The sequence below is a fragment of the Phocoena phocoena genome, chromosome 4, assembly GCF_963924675.1.
Source record: "Phocoena phocoena chromosome 4, mPhoPho1.1, whole genome shotgun sequence".
In the NCBI taxonomy this organism is placed as follows: Eukaryota; Metazoa; Chordata; class Mammalia; order Artiodactyla; family Phocoenidae; genus Phocoena; species Phocoena phocoena.
In genome coordinates this window covers 111,168,459-111,194,943 of record NC_089222.1, presented here as the reverse complement: position 1 = coordinate 111,194,943, position 26,485 = coordinate 111,168,459, and positions in this window count along the sequence as shown.

The window sequence follows — 26,485 nt, the reverse complement described above, 5'->3', positions numbered from 1 at the left end:
GCCAAGAAAAAAAAGGAAGAGCTTCTAATTTCTACTCTATAGTATTCATTTCTGGGATCCTTAGAATCCAGTCCTGTATGACTCTGCCTCCATGCCTTGTGTATATGGCACCTAGTGGTGTGCTGGAATCAGCTCCTACCCACTTGCTAGAACACATTGTGTGTATCCCTTTCCAACTCCATATTCAATTATTTTAAGTAGGTAGTTTGAAATTGTCCATGATAGAAATATGTCCACCATAGAAATTGGCAAATGCTACAACTTAGATTTCCCCACCCACCCACCCTACCATCAGAGCTGGTTGTTTAATGTTTCCCAGCAGACTACTGCCAGGAACCCTGGTATGATTCCTTCCTACACTCAGTAAGCAGCTATTCCTTGCTGAGAAGTCTACACTTGAAAATGATGCTGCAGTAGAGTAGTTCATGGTCAGGGTGAACCACATATCCTGGTTTGGCTAGAGAATCACCTGCTGGGCCAGAGTCCTGTCCTGCTTAGCATTTCAACCTGAAATATTCACAAAGTATGATTTTCAAATAAATACAATTAATGGTTACATTAAAATCAGTCAAGATGGGTTTGGTAGAATTTCACTTTCTACTTCCAGCTTCTACCTTGATCTTGCCTAGTAGCATGTAAAATACTAATGCTGTGATCAGAATACTCTCTGGCTATATGGTTAAATGAAAAAGATCACCTGCAAGACCCAATGCTCTTTTCCAGACCCCTCCCACACACAACATAATTTATACTTCTCTTTCAAGGAGAGCAGCCAAATGCTTGCTGATGATAAAATGAAACATACACATGAGTATGTTTAGGTTCAGCTAACTTCAGCTGGGTGTCCATGGGGGTGGGAAGAGAATTTCAAACTTCTGCCTCTGCTGGACGTTTAGTGTATTACTGTCCTGTGTTACCCAATACCAGTTTAGGCAAGAAGTAAAGCAGAGTGCAGTGTCTTATTTCTTAGAAATTATCCCAGTCGAGAAAATGTTTTGCAGTTTCATTGAAAGTGAATTTTTTAAAGTGCTAAAATTCAACTTTCAAGTGATTAGGTGCCAGCAGTTTTTGCAACCATAATTAAATGTCATGTGCATAACTTATAAATGTTCTATAACCAAATATTTTTATATCCTAGCTTTTGGAGAATGGGCTCAAAATAATATTTTCATAAAGCACACACTACTCACTGTGACCCTAGCTCCAGCAAAATAGATAATAATTAATTGAAGTTTATGTAGCATATCTAAAGAAAAATCAGGTATTTAAAAATAAAGTGTCAATCAAGGTGTATTAGTTTTTTATGACTGCCGTAATAAATTATTATAAATGTGGTAGCTTAAAACAACATAGACTTATCTCACAGTTCTATAGATTGGAAGGTCTAACATGAGTCTCAATGGGCTAAAGTCAAGGTGTCAGCAGGGCTTCCCACAGGCTTCTGGGAGAAATTGTTACCTTACCTTTTCCAGCTTCTGGGGGCTACCTGCATTCCTTGGCCTGTGGTCCCCTTCCTCCAGCTTCAAAGCCAGTAATGTTGCATCTCTCTGGTCATCTTTCTGTAGTCACATCTCCCTCTCTATGACCATGCCATTGAAAAGTTTACTGATTTTAAGGACTCATTTTAAAGATATGTCTGGATAATTCAGGATAATCACCCTGTCTCAAGTCTCTAACTGAATCACATCTGTAAAGTTCTTTTGCCATGTAAGGTAACATATGCACAGGCTCCTGGTGATATCTTGTGTGTGAGACTCAGGGGTGGGATGCATTATTCTGCCTACCACAGAAGGTGAGAGTTCTTAGCAAAGAATATGCTGTGTTTATCAGAAAAGCTCTAGAGATCATTCTTCTGTCATTGCTTTGAAGGGATAGAAAAAATGACCTAAATTTGGAATAATTTTTAGGACAATCATAAATGAAGGTGTTTATGTTTTTTCCACATGCTTCAGGTACTACTTTTCCACATAACATTGAGAAGAGTCTATAACCAGATACAAGATCCAATACTGATAATTTCTTCATTTCCGTAACTCCTTGAAACTTCCATTCACAGTGGCCAGATGTCTATTGTTTGGTTAGAAATTCTGTAATTGTTTAAAAAAAGTTTCCATCCAAGCCCACACATGTGGCTCAGGTGCATTTCAGCAGCTCTGCTGTTAGTTTCTTTAATTACAACCAGGATTCCGGACACTCACACATGCCCCACTGCCACCCCCAAAGGCTTCATGCCCATACAGTTAAATTAAAGAAATAATCATTGAATGGCGTTCCCTTAGATCTTGGCCAAATGTGTAAATTTTAATCCAAAGATTACTTCAAAGGTAAATTCAAATATGTAACACAATTTTAAGTTTTTAATAATAGAACTTTGATCAATCTAAAGTTAAATGATCATATGATTGATCATTTATACATGAATATATATTTCTGTTAATATTTGTGCATACATAAATACAAAACCTCCACAAAATGAGGAACATAAATTTTAGAAGTTTTCTCAGTAGTGAAATGTCTTAAAATTGTTTGTGTTCTGTTCTATGTAATTATTAGAAAGCAAAGAATATTTAGAAATAGAAGTTATGCAATACAACTGCACACAGGAGATAATCTCTAATACAGGTGGGACATCTGTGGTTGCATGAAATTGTTGAAAAATAGATAAATTCATGAAGGAAAAACAGTCTATGAAAGCATGAGATAAATTCAGTTAAACATAGTAAATAACTTCCCTCTTTGAAGATGTAATTCTATCACCATCTTGAAATGTCAAGAATGAAAAGGTTTTGAGATTACAAATTCTTAATGAAAATAAAAGTGAAAGACATATAAAAATTGTCATTTAAAATACAAAATATATTTGTCATTTATAAATAGCTTATTTTCATTTTCAAAATTCTTTAACCCTATATAGCTATAACAAAGTACCACACAGTGGGTGGTTTAAAACAACAGAAGTGTGTTCTCTCATAGTACAGGAATCAAGGTATTAGCAGGGCCATGCTCCCCTGGAAGCCTCTAGGGAAAGGGCCTACCTTGCCTCTTCTAGCCCCTAGTAGTCCAGACATTCCTTGGCCTTAGATAATTCTAATCTCTGCATTTGTCTTTACATGACCATCTTCTTTCTATGTGTCTGTCTCTTCTTTCAAGGACACTAGTCATATTGGATTAAGGGCCTACCTTACTCCTATGTGACTTCATCTTAACTAATTACATTTGCAATGATCCTATTTCCAAATAAGGTCACCTTCTAAGGTACTGGAAGTTAGGATTTGAACATCCCTTTTTGGAGGGACACAGTTCAGCCTATAACAATCCAGTTATGTAAAAAGACTGGTTCTCTTATGAGACTTAAAGAGATGATTAACCTAAAGCTGATGTGGGTTCTACCTCATTTTTTAATGGGTCAAGAATTAGTCTAAATTACTAAATCTATGTTTACCCTGGTTCACCAATTCAGTTTTCTGATTATTACATTAAAAAAAAACAGTTTGGGTATGATTTTAGAGAACTGATAAGATTGAATATATTTTAAAGTCTATGTTATTAAGATATAGTATATATACAATAAAGAAATGAAGGTGCTGTTAAATGGGTCAAATTCCATAATTTGTCTTCCAATCTCAATTCCAATTCTGAATGAGTAAGTATTATCTGTTATTCTACTTGCATAAGAAATTAAAGAAATAGGCATGATTTTAGTGCTGTCCAATCTGCTCCACCAACCTGATAATATACTAGTACTATAAAAATTATGAACGTGCATATGGTTGCCTCAGATACGTTATGGAACAAGGCAAGATGTGAGTGAATAAAGAGATAAAAGGCATGTACATGTTGAAAAGTCATCTTTCTTAATTTAAGCAATGCATGAGGTATGATGGATTTCTATTAGAGAAAACTAGGCCAAGATGTGACACTTAAAATTGACTACAGATTCTATTTTTTAGAAACGTATACATGCAGTAATACAGCTGAATTAAGAAGTTGCCTGTGCTCTGTGTGACTACCTAGAGGGGTGGGATAGGGAGGGTGGGAGGGAGGCGTAAGAGGAGGGGATATGGGGATATATGTATACGTATAGCTGATTCACTTTGTTATACAGCAGAAACTAACACAACATTGTAAAGCAATTTTACTCCAATAAAGATGTTAAAAAAAAAAAAAGCTGCCTGTGCAGAAATATTCTAAATAGTCACCAATCAAACTTTATAAAGACTTTCAGAGAAAGAAAAGAGCATCCAGCTTTCTTACCTCATCCAGAGCACTTTGTATTTTGTTGGAAAAATTGATTTTTTATATTGTACACTTTTCTAATTATACATAAAATGTATTTTTCTTTAAGCTGTCACAAGTCATTTTTAGAGTGAGATAGCGGGCAAATAAATAGACTCCCTGCCTCCATGCAGAGGATGGTCTCCAGGATTTTATGACAAGCCTGGAGCCCTAGGTATAGTCGTAGGAGTAGCCAGCCTACCCTAGGTACACCATGTAACTGTTTCTAGTAGTCAGCCTACCCTAGGTATAACATGTAACTATCTATAGTAGCCAGCCTACCCTAGATACACCATGTAACTCTTTCTAGCAGTCAGCCTACCCTAGGTATACCATGTAACTATTTATAGTAGTCAGCCTACCCTAGGTATACCATGTAACTGTTTCTACTAGTCAGCCTACCCTAAGTATAGCATATAACTATCTATAGTAGCCAGCCTACCCTAGGTATACCATGTAACTATCTGTAGTAACCAGCCTACCCCAGGTATACCATGTAACTTTCTTTCTGAGTCTTGCTCTTGCCAAAAGTACTGTCATAAAGTGTTTTATGGTCAGAACCACACATCCTGGTTTGCCTGGGACAATCCAGTGAACACTTGCTGTGTTGTTTTTTTCTAGAACTTTTCCTGATTTGTTTATTTTGTAATGATATATGAATTACAAATAAATGCATTAAAATAAGACAGAATAGGCTTGGTAGACTTTCATGTTATGCTTCCAGCTTCTGCCAAGGTCTTGTTCCCTAGTGTGTGAAGCTCAAAAGCAGCAGTCAAGGTTCTCTTTCAACATGTGTGATTAAATAGGAAGCATGATCAGCAATAACTGATTATTCTTTCCTGACTCCTCACAAACAACACATTACGTCTTTCAAGGATGAAATGCCAAGTTCATGCTGATGATAAAACAAAATGCATTTTGACGTGTGGGCTTAGGTCAACTAACTCCTTCTGAATATGAGTGGTGGTAGGAAAAGTATTACACACCACTGCAGTAGCAGTGAGGTATTTACATTTATGAGCAACAGGTTTAGAATATTTTTTTCTCACCCAAGTATCAGGATGTCACATTGAAACTCACATGCATACTAAATCAACTCTGCATTTCAGCAAGAATATATTTCAAAAAACTGTGTATTTTTTCAATAACAGGAAAGGGATACTTTTTTAAGGTAACAACCCTCTTGGTTAGGCCTAATTTTGTCAGCTAGTTTCAATCATCTAACAAAAAAATTGAGAAAGAAACAAAGGGACCATATAAAATGGCATACAATAACATATCAGCAGAATTCGAAACAATCAGATGGAATAAGGGACCCCCTTATGGGAGAAGAAAGCTATTTGGCTGCTTGACTAATTATGTGCCCTATTAGATTGCTATTGGACCCTCTGGTTTTTAAGAGTTCATTTAATTGCTCGATCAATTAGAGGGGTATTTCCAGACTCTTCTCTCTTCTTATGGCCAGGGCATATATGCAAAAATATAGCAAAATCAGGAATCAGAAAACTGAAATTCAGACTCTTCCAATTTCTAGTTTCCTTTGAATACTCTGAGCTTCACTATTCATTACCTATAAAATGGAGATAATAATAATTTAATTCAAAAAACTAAGTATGATCATGAAAAAAATTATAAATATAAAGAATTATATAAATACAAATATTATTAATCTGAATTGACTTGAACTGTATCCTCAAAACAGTAGTATTACTTTTAACTTAGTCCCCTAATATGTAAATGTTTCATTCTATTATATAAAACTATTTCTTTTTTTAAATACAGGTATCATCTCTTACTAAAATTTTTTGGTAGACTTTATTTTTTAGAGCAGTTTTGGGATCAGAGCAAAATTGAACAGAAGGTGCAGAGATTTCCTGTAAGTCTGCCTCTTACACATGCATAGTGTCCTCCACTATTAGCATCCCTCACCAGAGTGGTGCCTTTGCTATAGTCAATAAGCCTACATTGACACATCATTATTATTCAGATTCCAGAGTTTACACTGGGGTTCACTCTTGGTGTGTTAACATTCTATGGGCTTGCATGAATTTATAATAACATGTATCCACTATTATAATGTCATACAGAAAAGTTTCACTGCCTTAAAAATCCTCATGCTCCACCTATTCATTCCTTCCTCCCCCCCTAATCTCTGGTGACCACTGATTTTTTACTGGCTTCATATGTTTGCCTTTTATAGAATGTCATATAATTGTACTTATACAGTATGCAGAGTTTTCAGATTGGCTTCTCTTACTGAGTAATATGCATTTAAGTTTCCTCCATGTCTTTCTGTGGCTTGATGGATCATTTCTTTTTAACACTGAATATAATATTCCATTGTTTAGAAGTATCACAGTTTGTTGATTCACTCATTTACTGAAGGATGTCTTGATTGCTTCCAAGTTTTGGCAATTATGAATAAAGCTGCTGTAAACATCCATGTGCAAGTTTGTCGTAAGATTTCACCTGTGTTGGGTAAATATCATATAGTGTGATTGCTGGATCATATAGTAAGAGTATATTTAGTTTTATAAAAAAACTGCCAAACTGCCTTTCAAAGTGGCTGTACCGTTTGATGTTCCCACCAGGAATGAATGAGAGTTTCTGCTGTTCCACATCCTCCACAACATTTGGTGTTGTCAGTGTTGTTGGGCCATTCTAATGGGTCTGTAGTAGAATTTTGTTGTTTCAATGTGCATTTCCCTGGTGACATGTGATATTGAGTATCTTTTCATATGATTATTTGCCAACTGTATATCTTCTTTTGTGAGGTGTCTATTAAGGTCTTGGCCCACTTTTCAATCAGATTATTTGTTATTGTTGAGTTTAAGGAGTGCTTTATATATTTTGGATAACAATGTTTTATCAGATGTGTCTTTTGCAAATATTTTCTCTGAAACTGTGGGTTATCTTTTCATTCTCTTGACAATGTCTCTCACAGAGAAGACATTTCTAATTTTAAAGAAATCCAGCTTATCAATTATTTCTTTCATATATTTTGACTTTGATATTGGTATCTAAAAAGCCATCACCATACCCAAAGTCATTTAGATTTTAGGAGTTTATCTTTTAGGAGTTTTATAGTTTTGTTTTTTACATTTTAGTTCTGCGATTCATTTTGAATTAACTTTTATGAAGGATGTAAGGTCTGTGGCTAGATTCTTCTTTTTTTTTGGCACGTGGATGTCCAGTTGTTCCAGTACTATTTGTTGAAAAGACTATCTTTGTTCCATTGTATTGTCTTTGCTCCTTTGTCAAATATCAATTGACTATATGTGGGTCTATTTCTGGGCTCTCTATCCTGTTCCATGGATCTATTTGTTTATTCTTCCATCAATACTACACTGCTTTCATTACTGTTGCTTTATAGTAAGTCTAAAATTTGGGGAGTGTCAGTTATTCAATATTGTTCTTCTCCTTCAATATTGCATTGGCTATTCTAAATATTTTATCTCTCCCTATAAGCTTTACAGTTAGTTTGTTGATATCCACAAAGTAACTTGCTTGGATTTTGAACAGAATTACATTGAATTTATAGATCAAGTTAAGAACTTATGCCTTGACAATTTTGAGTCTTCCTATTCATGAACATAAAATATCTCTCTGTTTATTGTTCTTATTTGAGTTCCTTCATCAGAGTTTTGCAGTTTTATATTAACCACATATATATTTTGTTAGATTTATACCTTTCTGAGGGTGCTAATGTAAACAGTATTGTGTTTTTAATTTCAAATTAACCTTTCGTTGCTGATATATAGGAAAGTAACTGATGTTTCTATATTAGCCTTGCATCCTGCAACATTTCTGGAATCGCTTACTAGTTCCAGAGTTTTAAAAATAGTTTTGGACTCTCTACATAGATGATAATGTCATCTGCAAGCAAAGATAATTTTATTTCTTCCTTCCCAATCTGTTTACTTTTCATTTCCTTGTCTTACTGAATTCACCAGTACTTCCAATATGATGTTGAAAAGTGGCAGTAAAACGGGACATCCTTGCCTTGTTCCTGATCTTAGTGGGAAAGCTTTTAGTTTCTAAACAGCTAAGTGTGATGTCAGCTGTAGGTTTTTCTATATATTCTTCATCACGTGGAAGAAGTTTCCCTCTATTCCTAGTTTACCAAGAGTTGTTATCATGAATAGGTATTGGATTTTGCCAAATGCTTTTTCTGTGTCTACTGATACAATCATGTAATTTTTCTTCTTTAGTCTGTTGTAATGCATTACATTAATTGGTTTTTTAAATGTTGAATTTGCCTTGCATACCAGGGATAAATCTCACTTGATCATGGTGCATTTATACATTGTTGGATTCAATTTTCTAACATTTTACTGAAGATTTCTACATCTATGTTCATGAGAGATACTGGTCTATAGTTTTTTTTTTTTTTATTATCTGTTTGGTTTTGGTATTAGGGTAATTCTGGCCTCATAGAATGAATGAGGAAGTAATATCTGATTCTGTGGTCTGAAAGAGATTGAGAGAATTGATATAATTTTTTTCTTTAAATATTTCATAGAATTTACCAGTGAACCCATTTGAATCTGGTGTGTTTTTGTTTTGGAAGATTCTTAATTGTTGAATTAATTTTATCAATAGATATAGACCTATTCAGATTGTCTATTTATTCTTGTGTAAGTTTTGCAGATTGTATCTTTCAAGGAATTGGTCCATTTCGTCTAGGTTATGAAATCTGTGGACATAGAGTTGTTCATAGTATATATTTATTATTCTTTTCCTGTTCATGGGATCCGTAGTGATGTTACCTTCTTTCATTTCTGATATTAGTAACTCATGTCCTCTTTCTTTTATTATTTAGCCTAGGTAGGGGTTCATTGATTTTATTGATCTTTTCATAGAACCAGCTCTTGCTTTCATTGATTTTTCTCAACTGATTTTCTGTTTTTAGTTTCATTAGAACATAAATCAATTTTTAAAATTATTCCTTTTCTTATGCTCTCTTTGGATTTAATTTGCTCTTCTTTTTCTAGTTCTTAGGGTAGATGCTTAGATTATTGATTTTAGATCTTTCTTCTTTTCTGATGTATGCATTCAATGCTGTGAATGTCTCTCTATGCATTGCTTTCATTGCATCCCACAAAGTATAAGTTGTGTTTTCATTTTCCTTTAGCTTAAAATATTCTAAAATTTCTCTTTATTTCTTCTTTGACCCATGTGTTGCTTTAAATTATGTTGTTTAATCTTTACATATTTGGAGATTTTCCCATTATCTTTCTGTTATTGATTTCTAGTTTAATTCCATTTTGGTCCTGGAACAGATATTGTATGACTTCTATTCTTTTAAATCTGTTAAGGTGTGCTTTATGGATAAGAATATGGTCTATCTTGGTGAGTGTTCCATGTGAGCTTGAGAAGAGTTTGTATTCTGCTCTTCTTGGACAAAATAATCTATAGATGTCCATTATATCCAGTAGATTGATGGTGTTTTGAGTTCAACTCTGTCCTGACTGAATTTTTGCTAGATCTGTCCATTTCTGAGAGGGAGGCATTGATAACTCCAGCCATGATAGTGGATTCACCTATTTCTTTTTGCAGTTCTACTAGTTTTTGCCCCATATAGTTTGAGGCTTTATTGTTGGACACATACACAAGGATTTTTATATCTTTTTGGAGAATTAATCCCTCTATAATTATGTAATGCCTTCTGTATCTCTCATAACTGTCCTTGTTTTGAAGTCTACTCTGCCTGTAATGAATATAGCTACTTTCACTTTCTTTTGATTAATGTTAGCATAGTTTATTTTTTTCCATCCATTTACTTTTTATTTATATGTGTCTATATGTTTAAAGTAGGTTCCTGTAGAAAACATACAGCTAGGTCTGTTTTTTGATCCACTGTGACAATTTGTCTTTTAATTGGTGCATTTAGACCATTGATGATCAATTGATGTAGGTAGATTAATATCTATCATATTTGTTACTTTTTTCCATTTGTTGCCCTTATTTTTTGTTCCTATCTTTGTCTTTCACTTTTTTTTTGGCCTTTTATTGTTTTAACTGAGCATTTTATATGATTTCATTTTATCTCCTCTCTTAGAATATCAATTTTATATATATATATATATATATATATATATAATTATTTTTAGTCATCACCCTAGCATTTTCAATATACATTTACAAATAATCCAAGTCCACCTTCAAAATAACCCAGTATCACTTAATAGGCAGTGTGAGTACCTCATAATAAACAAAAACTCTAAATCTTCCCTCCTTTCCCTTGTATCATTTGTCACTCATTTTCCTTAAACATGTGTGTACACAAACATATTTATATACATAAGAATACATAACTGAATAGATTATTGCTATTATTATTTTGAGCAAATTATCTGGTAGGTTAAGAATAAGAAAAATAAAATTCTTATTTCACTCTTTTCATTTCCAATGCACTTTCTTTCTTTATGTAGATCTGAGATTCTGATCTATGTGATTTTCCTTCTCTCTAAAATCTTCTATTAACATTTCTTTCTAAGCAAGTCTAGTGACAACAAATGCTCTCAATTTTAGTCTGTCTGAGAAAATCTTTATTTTTCCTTCATTTTTAAAGGATAATTTTACAGGAAACAGAATTCTAGGTTGATATTTTTTTCTCTCAAGACTTTAAATATTTCACTCCACTCTCTTCTTACTTGCATTGTTTCTGAGGTTCAGATATAATTCCTATATATTTTTTTCTCTAAGTAAGTTATTTTTTAACCACTGGATTGTTTTCAGAATTTTTAATTTAACTTTGATTTTCTGTAGTTTCAAAATGATATGGCTATCATGGCTGAAGAAAGTCAAAGGTACAACTTTACAATTATAAAATAAATAAGTCATGGGGATGTAATGTACAGCATGGTGACTATACTTCATAATACTGTATGGTATATTTGAAAGTTGCTAAGACAATGGATCTTGAGGGTTCTCACAAGAAAAAGAACAATTCTGTAGCTATGTATGATGACTGATGTTAACTAGACTTATTGTGGTGATCATTTCTCAGTATATGCAAATATCAAATCATTAGGTTGTACAACTGAAAAGAACATAATGTTTTATGCCACTTATTCCTCAATTAAAAAAGAACTGATTTTCCCACTGCACCACTCTGCCCTCCTTGTGTATACAAATGCATATGTATATATATATGTGTGTATATGTGCACATGTGTATATAGGTATATGTGTGTGGGTATATGACAAATGAACATTTCCTGTTGACCCTGGAGCCTGACTTAAAAAAAAAAATCCAACTGTATTGAGATATAACTGACAAATAAAATTGTGAGATTTAAAAAAAATGATATGCCTATATGTAGGGTTTCTTTCTTACTTCCTTTCTTTCTTCCTCTCTCTTTCTTTCTTCCTTCCTTCCTTCCTTTTTCCCTTCCTTTCTTCCTTTCTTTCTTTCTTTCTCTCTCTCTTTCTCTCTTTCTTTTCTTTCTTTCTCTTTCTTTCTTCCTTCCTTTCTTTCCTTCCTTTCTTTTTTCTTTCTCTTTCTTTCTTTCTTTCTCTCTTTCTTCTTCCTTCCTTCCTTCCTTTCTTTCTTTCTCTTTCTCTTTCTTTCTCTCTTTCTTCTTTTTCTTTCTTTTTTTTCTTTTCTTTTCTTTTCTTTTTTTCTTTCTTTTCTTCATTTATCCTGCTTTCTGTTTTCTGGGCTTCCTGGATCTCTGGTGTGGTGTCTGACATTAATTTTGGGGAAATTCTCAGTGATTATTGTTTCAAATTATTTTCTGTTCCTATCTTTCTTCTCCTGATATTTCCATTATGCATATATTACACCTCTAGTAGTTGTCCCACAATTCTTAGATATTCTGTTCTGATTTTTTAGTCTTTTTTCATTTTTGCATTTTTTATTGAGATATATTTAAGCTTAGAGCTTATTTTTTCAGCTATGTCCAGTCTACTAATAAGCCCATAAAAAGCATTTTAAAAATTTTGTTACAGTGTTTTTGATCCTAGCATTTCTTTTCAGTTCTTTCTTAGAATTCCTATTTCTCTGCTTACATTGATCATCAATTATTGCATGCTGTCTACTTTATCCATAAGGGCCCTAAGTAAATCATAGTTGGTTTAAATTTCTAGTCTGATAATCCCAATATCACTTTCATATCTGAGTCTTGTTCTGATGCTTTCTCTGTCTCTTCAAACTGTGTCTTTAATATGTCTTGAATTTTGTCTTGATCGCCAGAGCTGATGTACCTGGCAATGGTTCCTGCAGAAATTTTTTCTCATAGGTTTCTGCTCTTATAAGTTGCCATTTTCTGTATTCACCTATTGGTCTCTCCAATTTTGGGGGCAATGTTTCGCCATGTGACCTCACTCCTCTTAGGAATCTAAGAAGAGATGTTGCTTTGTCAATTTTTTTGGCATTTTAGTATTGTTAGGATTGAGTGGCAGCTTCCAAGCTTCTTACATGCTGGACCAGAAACCAGAAGTCCTCCTTACTGATTTTGATTAACTAGTGTATAGAAAAAGATACGTTTTGTAGATGATGCTTAATAAATACAGTCTTATTAAAAAATGAGTTAAGTTTGTTACCTAGGGATTTGGAAGCAGTGAACATAGTGTGTTCCTCCTCTACAACCAAATTTAGTTAAGAATAACCATTACATGAAACTTCCCTGCTTACTTCATTTGGGTCCGATTATCTGAATCACTCTAGAAATTTAACAGTGATATAAATAAATAACATTTGATTGTGTCTTATATAAAAATACTAAAATGAATTAATTTGCATTTATCTGTTTTCTCCACCAATATAAAAATGTATCCAAGGTGGGACCATGTCTTCTATTGTCACTACTTGTGAAATAACTAATCCTTAAAATGCAATATTTTTTGAAAGTTTAATGATCAGAATGAATCTTTAGAGATACCTCTTTGCAAATAAATGTTATTATTGGATAACTTGTCTCATATAGTATATAAGATCACTGGATATCACTGTATAAACATATTTGGAGCAGGTAGCATGATGATAAGTATGACAGTATACAAATGAAGGGAGAACTATTTGGGACTTATTAACAGGCTTATTCTCATTTATGTATTGAATTTCTGATGGTATTCCTCATCTACTTTTGTGCACATATTATCCACTCTGATGAAAATTCATGATGAAGTGACACAGAATATAATATTAACTTTTGATAATTTTCTTGAGTTACCAATATGTACCAAGTTCACTAGTAAAGTGAAATGAAATTCAGGGACATCAATCTTAAAAACAAACTAATTGTTGTCTATTTACCTAGATAAAAGCCTCATACTGCCACTTAATTTTCCCCCCATTATACCCATGGCCTTTATTAAAATACTGTTGTTCCAAGTTGAAAAAAATTATGAATTCCATATGCAAATTTGTAACCTACTATGGCTAGCAAGCTCATAATGAACTATTATGAACTTGATTATTTGAAGTAGCATTTTATTATGGAACATGGTTTTTACTTGCTCTTTTATTTCTGTTCATTAAAACAATGAGCACATCATAATGAATAAAACATTTGTATGCCATTTATTACATCCACTACTAAGGTGCCAATACTGACCATAAAGTAAACTCATGCTCTCCCATGTCTGTTTCAAAATCCAATTAATAGGTGTCTAAGAATTGTTGAGAAAACAAAAGCTTACGTTTCCCAAAGGCTGTCAACATCTGTATATCTTTTGGAAACCTAAATACTTTTCATTTCAGAAAGAAGAGAACATGAACAGATGGAATTTGAGTTTTGTGGCATATGGATAAAATAAATCTAATTTACTTTGTACTAAATATCATTCTTTAATTATAAACAATGCACTTTTGTAGGAATAAAAATAACTAGAATGGATTTGTAAAGGTATAAGGAGTTCTGTTGCCACTAAGTCATTAGATTGTTCAGTATTTGTAAAGAACAGTAAGTCACATATACTAATATATAATTACTGTCTCACTGACCTGATGCCATCAGGGACTAAGGTATTTAACACTGGTAATTGTCTAAATCCTAAATCTTACCAGTTTAAACACCAACATTTCAAAATGTTAATCATATTTGTTGGAATTCTTTCTGGCATGTATTACATGCTTTTCAGCTGAGAAAAAAAAATCTTTACTACATTTTTTCAGTAACCCAAAACAAACAAATGAGTAATTTAGAATTTTGGATTAATAGTTAAACTTTCGGTTAGTCCAAATATATAAATAATATACAAAAATTTAAAAATATATTGAAAAATGAGGAATAGTACTAAAGTTACACTTATTAACCTGAGGATTAGGTAGAATTAAAATAAGATTCTTAGAATTCTCTATATTCAATTTTGTTATAAAATATTGGCTAATTATGAAGATGAAATTAGCATGGCTGAAAGGAATACTCACCTATTCCTAAATTTAACATTAAAATAAATTTAGGAATAGATGAATTAACACCATTTCTCTTCTTTGATCTGTTTAGCTTGTTGAACTAAAATTTGAAGCAAGTTCAGGCAAGGAATTAAGTAATGGGAGTCTTAGGGAATAAATAAATATGTATTATAATATATATTTTTTAATGCAGTGAAACCTCAATCAGTTTTTCTGGGGGATAGAAATTTTCATCTAATTGAATATCCAGTAACTATGTTTCATTCACCACCTATTAAAGGCCACTGATATTTCCAACTTACGTTGTATAATGGGAATTAAAGGAAAAATTGGTATATGTAGAATATTGGAAGAAGAAGAATGGAGAGTAGCAATAACAAATGTTCTCAAGTCTCTCAAGGGGATTTGAGTGATTGCCCTTATATATAATCCATAATTACTTCACAAAAGCTAATACATTGTTAGAAGCATCATCATTATCATTATTAACTCTTAAGGAAGAATATAAGATAATCAATGCTAAGTGCCAATTAAGTAGACTAGAAGGGGTCTAGAAAAGCTTTGTGAATGAGGTAAGAATTTGACCCATAAGAAAGGAAAGAAATGGGGCTTCCCTGGTGGCGCAGTGTTGAGAGTCCGCCTGCCAATGCAGGGGACACGGGTTCGTGCCCTGGTCCGGGAAGATCCCACATGCCGCGGGGCGGCTGGGTCCGTGAGCCATGGCTGCTGAGCCTGTGCGTCTGGAGCCTGTGCTTTGCAACGGGAGAGGCCACAACAGTGAGAGGCCCACGTACCGCAAAAAAAAAAAAAAAAAAAAAAAAGAAAGATGTGGAAAGGAAGGTAGGCAGTGTTCTTTACCTGAACATTGGAATGAGCAATAATACTAAAAGAAAACATGTATTTCTGCATTTTGGGGGATGTGTAGAGCTTATATCTCATAAATGTGTAAGACTATACTTACTTAGGAACTGAATTGAGTAAAAGCACCATATTTACATAGCTGTTAATTCAATGTGCCAATCTGCATATCATTTACACTTTGTTACCATACCCATCAATCAGTTCTGGACACCAGCCAGTAAAGTGACAAACATTTAGCCTTAACTTAGAGAAAGAAACTAAAAGAAAAATCTGGTAACTTTAACATGACTATATTACTGATTTTTGTGGCAGAGTAAATGGATTTCGATATAATTATGATTTAATACTTTTGGTATTTTATGAGTTATAGAGTTATCAATCACATTATTTAAAATAATTTCCATCATATTTAACTTTGAGTTATAATCACATGTATTTATAAATAATGGGTTTTAGTGAGGAAAATTATCCTTGGAGTCTAGAAAAGTAGTCGTTTTTTTTTTTCTCTTTTAAAAGTATTTTGTTTTAAGGAATGATTTCTAAGATTAAAATATCATAGAGCTAAAATATGTAATGACTCATTTATGATTAATGAGATAAATCATGATTAATAGGAAATTATTCATAGCATAGTGACTAAAAATTTGAGCTTTTGAGTGAGATAGACCTGGATTCAAATCTCAATTTTCTAATTTAATGTGCTTAACTCTGTGCATGACCCAGAGTAAGAGCTCAGTGAATGATAGTTCTTTGTTTGCATTCACTCTTTGCTTCTTAATAGCACACTTATTTTTTTCATTTTAACTATTTTTTTTTAATTGGAGTATAGTTGTTTTCCAATGTTGTGTTAGTTCCTACTGTACAGCGAAGTGGAGTTTCCTGTGCTATACATCAAGTTCTTATTAGTTATCTATTTTATACATATTAGTGTATATATGTCAAACCCAATCTCCAAGTTCATCCCATGCCCCACCTCCCAACCCCCTCAATAGCACACTTGTGTCTGCTGTGTAAGTTAACTGTTGGTATAGTTGGAAGCCTGGGTCATAGAAAAGGGGTAACAATCCCACATATGCTGCTAAGTAACTCAGTTGGTTACTAGCCTCCATAGACTATAAATTCTAGCTCCCTAAAAAATTCCTTCCTTCCTTGTGAGGTTGCTCTTAGTTGTATTTCAGAATTATTCTTGCAGTAGCTGTGTTACAAAATTAGTTATTTCATTTTGTTTGTTTATTCAATTTATTTAAACTAAAAACAAAACCACAAAAACAATTCACACATTTCTTCCACCCTCCATGCTCCATCTCTGGCAGCTGCCAATCTATTCTCTGTATCTATCAGTTTGATTTGTTTGTATATTGTTCATTTAACACAGTATTTGTCTTTCTCTGTCTGACTTATTTCACGTAGTATAATACCTTTGAGGTCCATCCATGTTGTTGCAAATGGCAGAATTTCATTCTATTTTATGGCTGAATAATGTTCCATTGTGTATAAACACCACATCTTCTTTATCTATTCATCCATTGATAGACACTTAAATTGTTTCCATATCTTGGCTATGTAAATAATGTTACAATGAACATTGGGGTGCATATATCTTTTCGAGTTAATGTTTTTGTTTTCTTCAGGTAGATACTCAGAAGTGGAATTGCTGGATCATATGGTAGTTCCATTTTTAATTTTCTGAGAAACCTCCATACTGTTTTCCATAGTGACTGTATGAATTTACCTTCCCACCAACAGTGCACAGGTGTTCTCTTTTCTCCACACCCTCACCAGCATTTGTCTTTTTATTAATAGCCATTCTAACAGGTGTGAGGTGATATCTCATTGTGACTTGGATTTTCATTTCCCTGATTAATGATGTGGAGCATCTTTTCATGTACCTCTTGGCTATCTGTATGTCTTCTTTGAAAAAAAAATGTCTATTCAGGCCTTCCCATTTTTCAATCAGGTTGTTTGTGTTTCTTTTTTTTTTTGAAATTAAGTTATATGTGTTCTTTATATATTTTAGATATCAGCCCCTTATCAGATATATAATTTGAAAATATTTTCTCCTATTCATAGGTTTCCCTTTCATTTGTTGATGGTTTCCTTTGCCGTGCAGAAGCTTTTTAGTTTGAATCAGTCCCACACATTTATTTTTGCATTTGTTGATTTTGCTCTTGGACCCAGAACCAAAAAATTATATCAAGGTGCTTACTGACTATATTTACTTCCAGTTTTATGGTTACAGGTCTTACAGTCAATTCTCTAATCCATTTTGAGGTAATCTTTGTGTATGGTATAAGATAGTGTGGTCCAATTTCACTGATCTATATGTGGCTGTCCAGTTTTTCCAGCAACATTTATTGAAGAGACTGTCCTTTACAAGGACATCTTGTATCACCTTGGTTCCTTTGTCATAAATTAATTGACCATAGTTGTGTCGGTTTCTTTCTGGGCTCTCTATTCTGTTCCATTGAAATGTGTCTGTTTTTATACCAATACCATACTCTTTTGATTACTATACCTTTATAATATAGTTAGAAATCTATGCTTCTAGCTTTGTTCTTCTTTTCAAGATTGCTTTCAATGTCTTTATGACGCCATACAAATTTTAATATTGTTTGTTCTATTTCTGTGAAAAATGCCATTGAAAATCTTGGTTATTTCATTTGAACTCCTTTGTCTTTTTCTATAAGACATTTGAAAGCAGAGACTTTACTGGTTACTTAGGTCAGCTGCTTTTTCCTTACCTTTCTCAGTGATATTTTGTCAGATACTTGTCATATAATTTGACAGTTTTTCATAGCACCAAATTTTTGATATTTTTTGCTACATATTGCCTAATGGCTCTCAAGAAATGTTGCATATTTCTATCAGTGGAATGTAAAAGTGAGCAATATCTTAAAGTCTAATACTTGTAAAAGCTTTTGCTTTTGTGAAAAAAGCCCTGGACTGTGGTATAATAGGCATTTCATAGGTACTAAGTATAAGACACTGAGTACACTGAAAATGCTCTGGGCATCCATTTCCCGTCTTCACAGTAAATTAATTAAATTACACTAATGAACATATTCACTTAATAGAAATTCAATAATATATCCAAAGAGTGTAATCCCATATATATATATATATATTCAAATATACATTTGAATATATATATAAACATAAATCTAAATATATATTTGGAACACAGTTAAAAGTTACATACTAAAACAAGTCAAAATACAAACCTTATATTTGAGAAAGATTGTTTGTAAGGGATGGAAAAGAAAAAAGTAGTAAGTTATTTATCATGCAAAGATGTAACACTTGATTTATAAGAGTCTGAGTTCTAGGCAGGCCACGGTTAGTACAAGAATACTAAGGGAATTTTAAGAGAGAGAGGGGAAAATAAAGATAATTTTTCCAACCCTAAGTAGGTCATGTCCTCAAAAACCAGAAGTAATTGGATATCTTTGCATTTAATCCATGGAAATAGGCACCATTTTCCTATAAAGATATGAACATTTCCTAAATGAAGGAGAATACCTCACTTCAACATGAAGTAGAGCCACAAAAAAATCTCTATAGGTTTCTGACTGGATAGCTCAGTCATGTAGGTCTGGCTATGTGGGCTTAAAACTTGCTTGCACTTGTCCTGATACTCTTTTGTTTTAGCCCTTTTGGTATGTTTGTTCGGTTGTTTTCCTTTTAGCTGGGTATTCAGTCTTTTATCAGTCTGACCAGGCCAGTTAACTGCCCCTGCTACTTGTCTTACATCCAGTTGTCCAGTCCTGAGTGACTGATCTTGCTTAGCCTGAGTCCCAGCAAGCCTGGGACTAGATACCAATGCCCTGCCTTTATTCTGGGTCTATTTTCTTGAATTCTGGGTATATAGCATGTATTTTGACAGGACAATATAACATTTATAAAACTAGGACAGGAGTAGCTAATACTTGGGGAAAACCTAGATGAAACAAATTGCATTTCATCACAAATAATCCTAGTAAACTGAAAAAAATAATTACCAGTTTGGTGAAGGAAATGTGATGCAGTAATTTGGATTCCAATCAGGCAGTTAAATTTTTTTCAGTTAATAAATGAAACTATGAAATTAAAACCAAAAACACCATGAACTTGACAAGGATTGGGAAATGTTAATAGACAGTAATATCCAAATTTGTAATCAGTAAGAGGGTGAAAATCAAAGGACCATTCAATCATTATTAAAGAAATAGTTTGTGAGTTCATTATAGATTAATCTTATTTTCATTTCTGATTGGTAGTTTAAGGGAAGTTATACATAATAAACATGAATGTGAGCAATGCATTTAACATGTTAATTCGTGAGAATTTGAAAGATTGTCCTCTTCCACTAAGTATATATACACAACTTTGTAAAGAACACACGGAGAGCAGGTAGGGGAGAGGAAATATCTCTAGTGTCTATTAAAACAACAGAACTGATTCTGACAATAGATAGGATGGTTACAGCTCGACAGCCTCACAGCCCTGTCACGATTATCTTTGTGGATAAAATGCAAAATCACAGCAATCCCTAGTAAAGGACTGTGGATTGACTGTGTACAGCTGATTGCTGATTAATGGATCATTATCTACTGTGACTAGTTCTCAATCAACATGTTTTGGAATTCTGTTCCTTTAAAAGCTGCACATTCAGCCGTTTTATCAACAGCTTTTCTGAACACACAGAAGTCATGGTCATCTTATTTGTGGGTGACACAAATCTAGATTGTTAATCTAGTTAATGCATTGCATGCAAGATCTGGATTCTAAAGATCTTGCCAAGTTTGAAGAATGGCCTGAATCAAACAAGAAGAAATTGAATGGATAATGCAAAGCTTCACACTTAATCTAAAAAATTCAAAAGAAAAAACAAAAGAAACCTCAGTTACAATGAAATTAAAATCAGTGACTTTATGCCATTTTATGTAAAATTTATTTTGAAGACCTGGAAAACTCTAAGATCTACATAAATTAATATGACCTGTGAATACCACAAATTAATTTAGGATGCATTGATGGAGACAGAGTATAGAACAAGACTAGACTATACTGTATCACCACCAATGACTTTGGGATGCATTCCCGGAAATACAGTGTATAGTGTATAAAATAAACTTCCTTCCTTCTACTGTGTGTCCAGCTTGTATGAATCACATTTTAAGGGAATGGCAGACATAATAAAGATTACTTAGCATGATGAAAGAAAGGTACTATATGAAAATATTCCAGTGAAATAGGTTTTGAAGCACATGTTAATTGCTGTGTATGAGAGAAGTGGCAAATATCAAGGCTTGAGAGATTGGTAAGACACCGTCAGTGACTCACTGGGATCTAAGTATAAGATGATGCTGGGAGGAAACTCTTGTGTATTTGAAATCATGCCCATCAAATGACAACCTTGCTCAAGAAATGCCTTTTAGTCATAGATATTGTCAGTTGAGACCAGGCTGCCCAGAGGAAGCAATGTAATTAAAATGACAATAGGTGAGTTGTGGCAGGGAAGCCAAGAACTATCAATAACATACCTTAAGTGTTAGAAATGATTTTTATGACAATTTCTAACTGTGGTAGATTACATATTGTTCCCAATTATCAGAAAAATCATCTCTGACATTTAAGGTACATCTCTCACGGTAGGTACAGCAGTCACACAGCAACCAGTAGAGACAGATAATTCTCTCCCAGGGAGAGCCACATGATTTGCAATGCCTCCCTGTGAGCAGTGTTATTTTCTTTAGGCTTGGCCATGGGACTTACTTTAGCCAATAGAATGTAAAGGAAGTGAGATATGAGACACTGGAAAGAAATTTTCAAGGCTATTAGGACGTTCAGCCACCTCACTTTTTCTTCTGCCACAAGAACAAGATAGGATCTGCACATCAGCCTGAATTCCAGGAGGCAGACCATAGGGAACATAGCTAAAGACCTGCTACAGATGCCCAGCTGAAGCACAACGTGAGGAATAAATAAGCCTTCATTGTGTTAGGATGCTAAAATTTGGAGATTGTTACTGAAAACTTCCCTGGCAAAGTCTGACTGATTAAAACACCACAGAACCCAGGGAAAGTATCTGTGCTAGGTACTGAGGTAAGGCTTTTAGGCCACATCAAGCTTCTATGATGCTCCTTGGCTGGTTAACCTTAAATAAGAAGCTTGCAACTTTTGTCAAGTGAAGCTTGTCAAGTGAAGGCCTAGAGACGGGATAATGGCCTACACCAGTCAATGAGGGTTTAAAAGTATTTAGTTGTTTCCAGAAAGTAGAGTTAGAACAAAGACAGCAGACTTGCTCTCATTTTAATAAGAAAATATCTAATAATTAGAAATGTTTCAAAGAAGCATGGGCTTCTGATGCTTCCCAATATTGAAGTCATGCAGAAATGAAGTAATCACTTTTCTGGGATTTTGAGAGGAAGAATCAGGAAAGCATCAGTCTGAATGATTCAATAAAACTATACTATAATAGAATAACCAACATTTCCTCTTATGCTTTTTTTTTGATAATTTGTTAAAGTTTTTTTTAATTGAAGTACAGTTGATTTACAATGTTGTGTTAATTTCTGCTGAGCAAAGTGATTCTATATATATATATATATATATATATATATATATATATATATATATATTTAAATATTCTTTTCCATAACAGTTTATCTCAGGATATTGAATATAGTTCCCTCTGCTATACAGTATAGGACCTTGTTGTTTATCCATTCTATGTGTAATAGTTTGTGTCTGCTAACCCCAAACTCCCAATCTGTCCCTTCCCCACTCCTCCTCCTCCTTGGCAGGCACAAATATGTTCTCTATGTCTGTGATTCTGTTTCTGTTTCATAGATAGGTTCATTTGTGTCATATTTTAGATTCCACATATAAGTGGTATCATATGGTATTTGTCTTTCTCTGTCTGACTTACTTCATTTAGTATAATAACCATTAGTTGCATCCACGTTGCTGCAAATGGCATTATTTTGTTCTTCTTTATGGCTGAGTAGTATTCCACTGTATATATGTACCACATCTTCTTTATTCATTCATCTGTTGATGGACATTTAGGTTGTTTCCATGTCTTGACTACTGTGAACAGTGCTGCTATGAACATAGGGGTGTGTGTATCTTTTTGAATTCTTATGCTTCTGTAAGAGCCCAAAAGACTTGTCTAAGTAAATTGAAAAGATAATGAAATTCATCTTTGATACAGCTCCCCTCTCGGTGTCCTTTTCCTGTTTCAGTTACTAGCAAGACTAAACACTATGGCTTTTCCACTGCTTCTTTCTCAGCCTTAAGTAAGATATTTGGACACACCATCAAGGTAATGAGGACCTTCTAGTAGAGTATCAAATAATTGGCCTAAACTTGGACCTGATTTATTTTATATGTATATTATTTCCTAGACCAGATCATTTAAATCTGAGCTTTGCTTATTTATTAACTAGGTATAATACTATTTCTCCTGCCTACTTCACACTGATCTTATATAATGAAACAAAATAACGTAGGTAAAAGCAATTGTAAATAATTTAGGGAAAATCAAATATAGACAGTTACTACTATCATCCTTTCTTTATCATTGCCATCATCATCCCTCTGTATATAGTTATACTTTAAAAGAGATTATACCCCAATAACAATGTTAAATAGAATGAAATTATTACTTACTGTGGAAATAAAAGTGGAGTTTTTGTTTTTTGTTATCAGCAGAGAGGCAATCCTTATCAGGATCTGTCAAACTATGATACTTAGGTAGCAGCATTTTCTTCTCATCTGCAAGATTTTCTTGAGAGAAACAGCAATTATTTAGTAATTAAAACTAGGCAATGAGGATCTTTTAAAAATATCATTGTAGAGTTCATTGTAGAGTATATTGTAGAGTATATTGTAATTCATTGTAGAGTATATTGATTGTAGAGTATATTGATGACAAAAGACAATGCATGTTTGCTACTCATTCATATATACTCAGGGTCATCATTCTCATTAATAATATGTGAATAAAAATTGAACAACCACAGTGAATTGACCAATAACACAAAAATCTGATGACAATCTAGAAGGCAAAAAATGAAATTGCAAAAATTTTGGGAAAATGGGAAGTAGGCTATATACAGATGCAGTTTGGTATTAATCAATGGATACTGAAAGTAATTCAAAGACATGCCTGTGGAAAGTTGATGCTAAACGTAATGTAGTATTTGTCCTGTGCACTCCATTTCATGTGCTGTCTAGCTTTCCAGAATTGTCATCTCATAATCTTCAGGTGCCGTGTCCCTAATTCTTCTATCCCGGCACATGTTTACACACCATATTCAGGTTTTTCTCAGCATTCATCCCTACTCCCACCCCGTACACTCTCAAGCTATTAAATTGCTTTATCCTCCCTCATCAAATGCCTCACTCCCTCAGTATTATTTATCTCAGGGGACTGCTCATGTGACCTGCTAATATGTAACTGATAACTAGGGGTTATGGCATTGTAAAATAGGCCATTTATGGACGAGTTTATGGTAAAACTTCAGACAGTATGATAAAGTAAAATGAATTTTTAAGAACAGTGAGTATATGGTATCTAAGAGCAGGTTAGTCTCAAATATCATTTCAGTCAAATTATACAATTAGCCTAATTTGGAAAATTATCTGGATATTTGACTAAAGTAAAGCTAGAAAAAATAATGAGCAATCAGATCCACCCTTAAAAAAGAATAGATTAAGGATTAAGCACTGTAATTAGAAAAGGCTCTGTCAGTTGGTTTCTTCTTTTTCTTTTCAACACTTACTACATGGGAGATAAATTTTTGCTGCTACTGCTCTGGAATTTATGTAATTCTGACAGTTTCTAAGTGTCATCTATTTTCATGTACAAAGTTAGCAGCAGTTGATGCATTTTTTATTTGGAATGGAATATATACTTTCCATGGCAATATACCCTTTGAAGACAGAGAGTTTGATAAGCATACTTCAAGAAAGACTTTCTTGATGCATGTTGTATTCTCTTTATAATCTGTTTGAGATCCTGAAAATGTACTCTTGTTGTGATAGGAGGAAATAGAAATTTGAAAACAGTTAGTGGTTTATTTATGTTCTCTCTATTTACTTGATATTGTCAAAATGGTTGTCTGGTAGTATAATAAATGTAATCAATTTCTTGAAGCTAATAACTAATCCTGAGTGAATCTGAGCCGATGCTATAGTCCATTAAGTTTCCAACTATGGTTATAATTTTCTGTAATAGACCCAGATACAGACTATATTTTTTCATTATCTTAAACCTGAAGAGGAGACAGAAAGTGGGAAGATACAGATGTTTACAAAGTTCTCACAAAGGATCTTGTAAAAAGGCCAGAAGTAGTGGATTAGAAAATCTAAACCTGCTTTATGGTTCTGATATCCTCCTTGACTGCTAAATATGTGGGACTGTCAAGTATGAGAAACTTATGGAAATAAGTCAGGAAGAAACCAGAACTCAACAGTGGTACAAACAACAGAAAATAAATGGCTTTTGAAGACTTAATAAATGCACATATCGCAGCCACTAACTGGATTATGTGAAACAGAACAGAAGGTACCCCTACTCAAGCAAAATATTTTGATTTAATACCAAAGCACAAGCACAAAAAAGCACATCTATGGTTTTAGCAATACCTTAAGCTTTATAATTTAAAAAAAATATTTGGATTGTAGCCACATTTGAAAGAGAAAACCAATATAAGTCAAGTGCCCTTTCTTCTCTGGTGCACAGCTTATAGAAATATGTTTATTTTGCATCCCTGTATTTGCATACATACCACTCTCCTTGTTTCTTTGATAAAAGTTTTATGGGCAATAAATTATAAATCATGCTTATGTATAATTTATCCCTTTAAATACATATTTTATTTTTTGCTTTTTAAATGAAAACCATCTTTAGCTTTGTATTTTTAAGAGATTCAAATTCAGTACTTTAAGAAATTCATGAATAAGGCATGTTTCAACCTTAATTTGCATTTTTATAGTGTCTGCTGTAGAACAGTATAGCTTTTGCTTTCTGAGTGTACTCTTTCAGGCAGACACGATTCCCTTAAGAATAAGCCTTGAGAAAATTCACTTGCCCTTCATAAAACATACATTTCATTATCTCCCTGTAAATTGGACACTTCCCTAACATGGCTGTACACTTGTGCCTACTCCCCGAATATTGTAATATCCTCTAGTTCAAATACACACACATACAAACAGAAAATGACCATTTTATTGTGTGGATTGAATGGCAAGTGACTTGACATGAATCCAAAATGCATTCCACCTTCAAGAAGATAATCCTGAAATTACATAATCCTTTAAGTAAGAAAATCATGTGGGAGAAATTAGTTTTCCTGAGTGATTATCATGTTTTAGACTTGGTTTAATATGTTAATATTGGTTAAAATGGCTATGAGCTTAGAATATATTTAGAATACTGAAGCAAAGAACTTTCATTGATAAGCTACAAGGGAACAGAATTCTCATACTGTTTGAAAATGAATCTAAGGACTGTAGTAATACTAATAACATAGATAACATTCTCTCTTCTCTCCCTCCCCTCAATATAGGCTGATTTCTTAGCAGTTACTGGTATTCATGAAGCTTAGTTTTGTAATTAGGGGAGGAGCTGCATTTTCCTTGGGACCGGGGCCTTGAGTAAGAAGGGAAGTTTAGGTATTACCTAGAGGACACCATCCTATTGCAGAGGAACTAATTTTGGAAACTAATGATCCCCTTTTACTCACTCTTACTTTTCTAACATTAGAATGCCCTGTAGTCACAGTCATCTTTTAATAATCTGATCATTTCTTTCTTTCTTACTTAAAGATCTCTAATTGTTACTGTTATTATATTTCAAATTGTGTACCCCTCCCAAAAAAATATGTTGAGGTGCTAAACCCAAGTACCACAGAATATGTCTTTATTTGGAAATAGGGTCTTTGCCGAGGTAGTGAAGTAAAGTTGAGGTCATTAGGGTAGATACTAATCCAATATG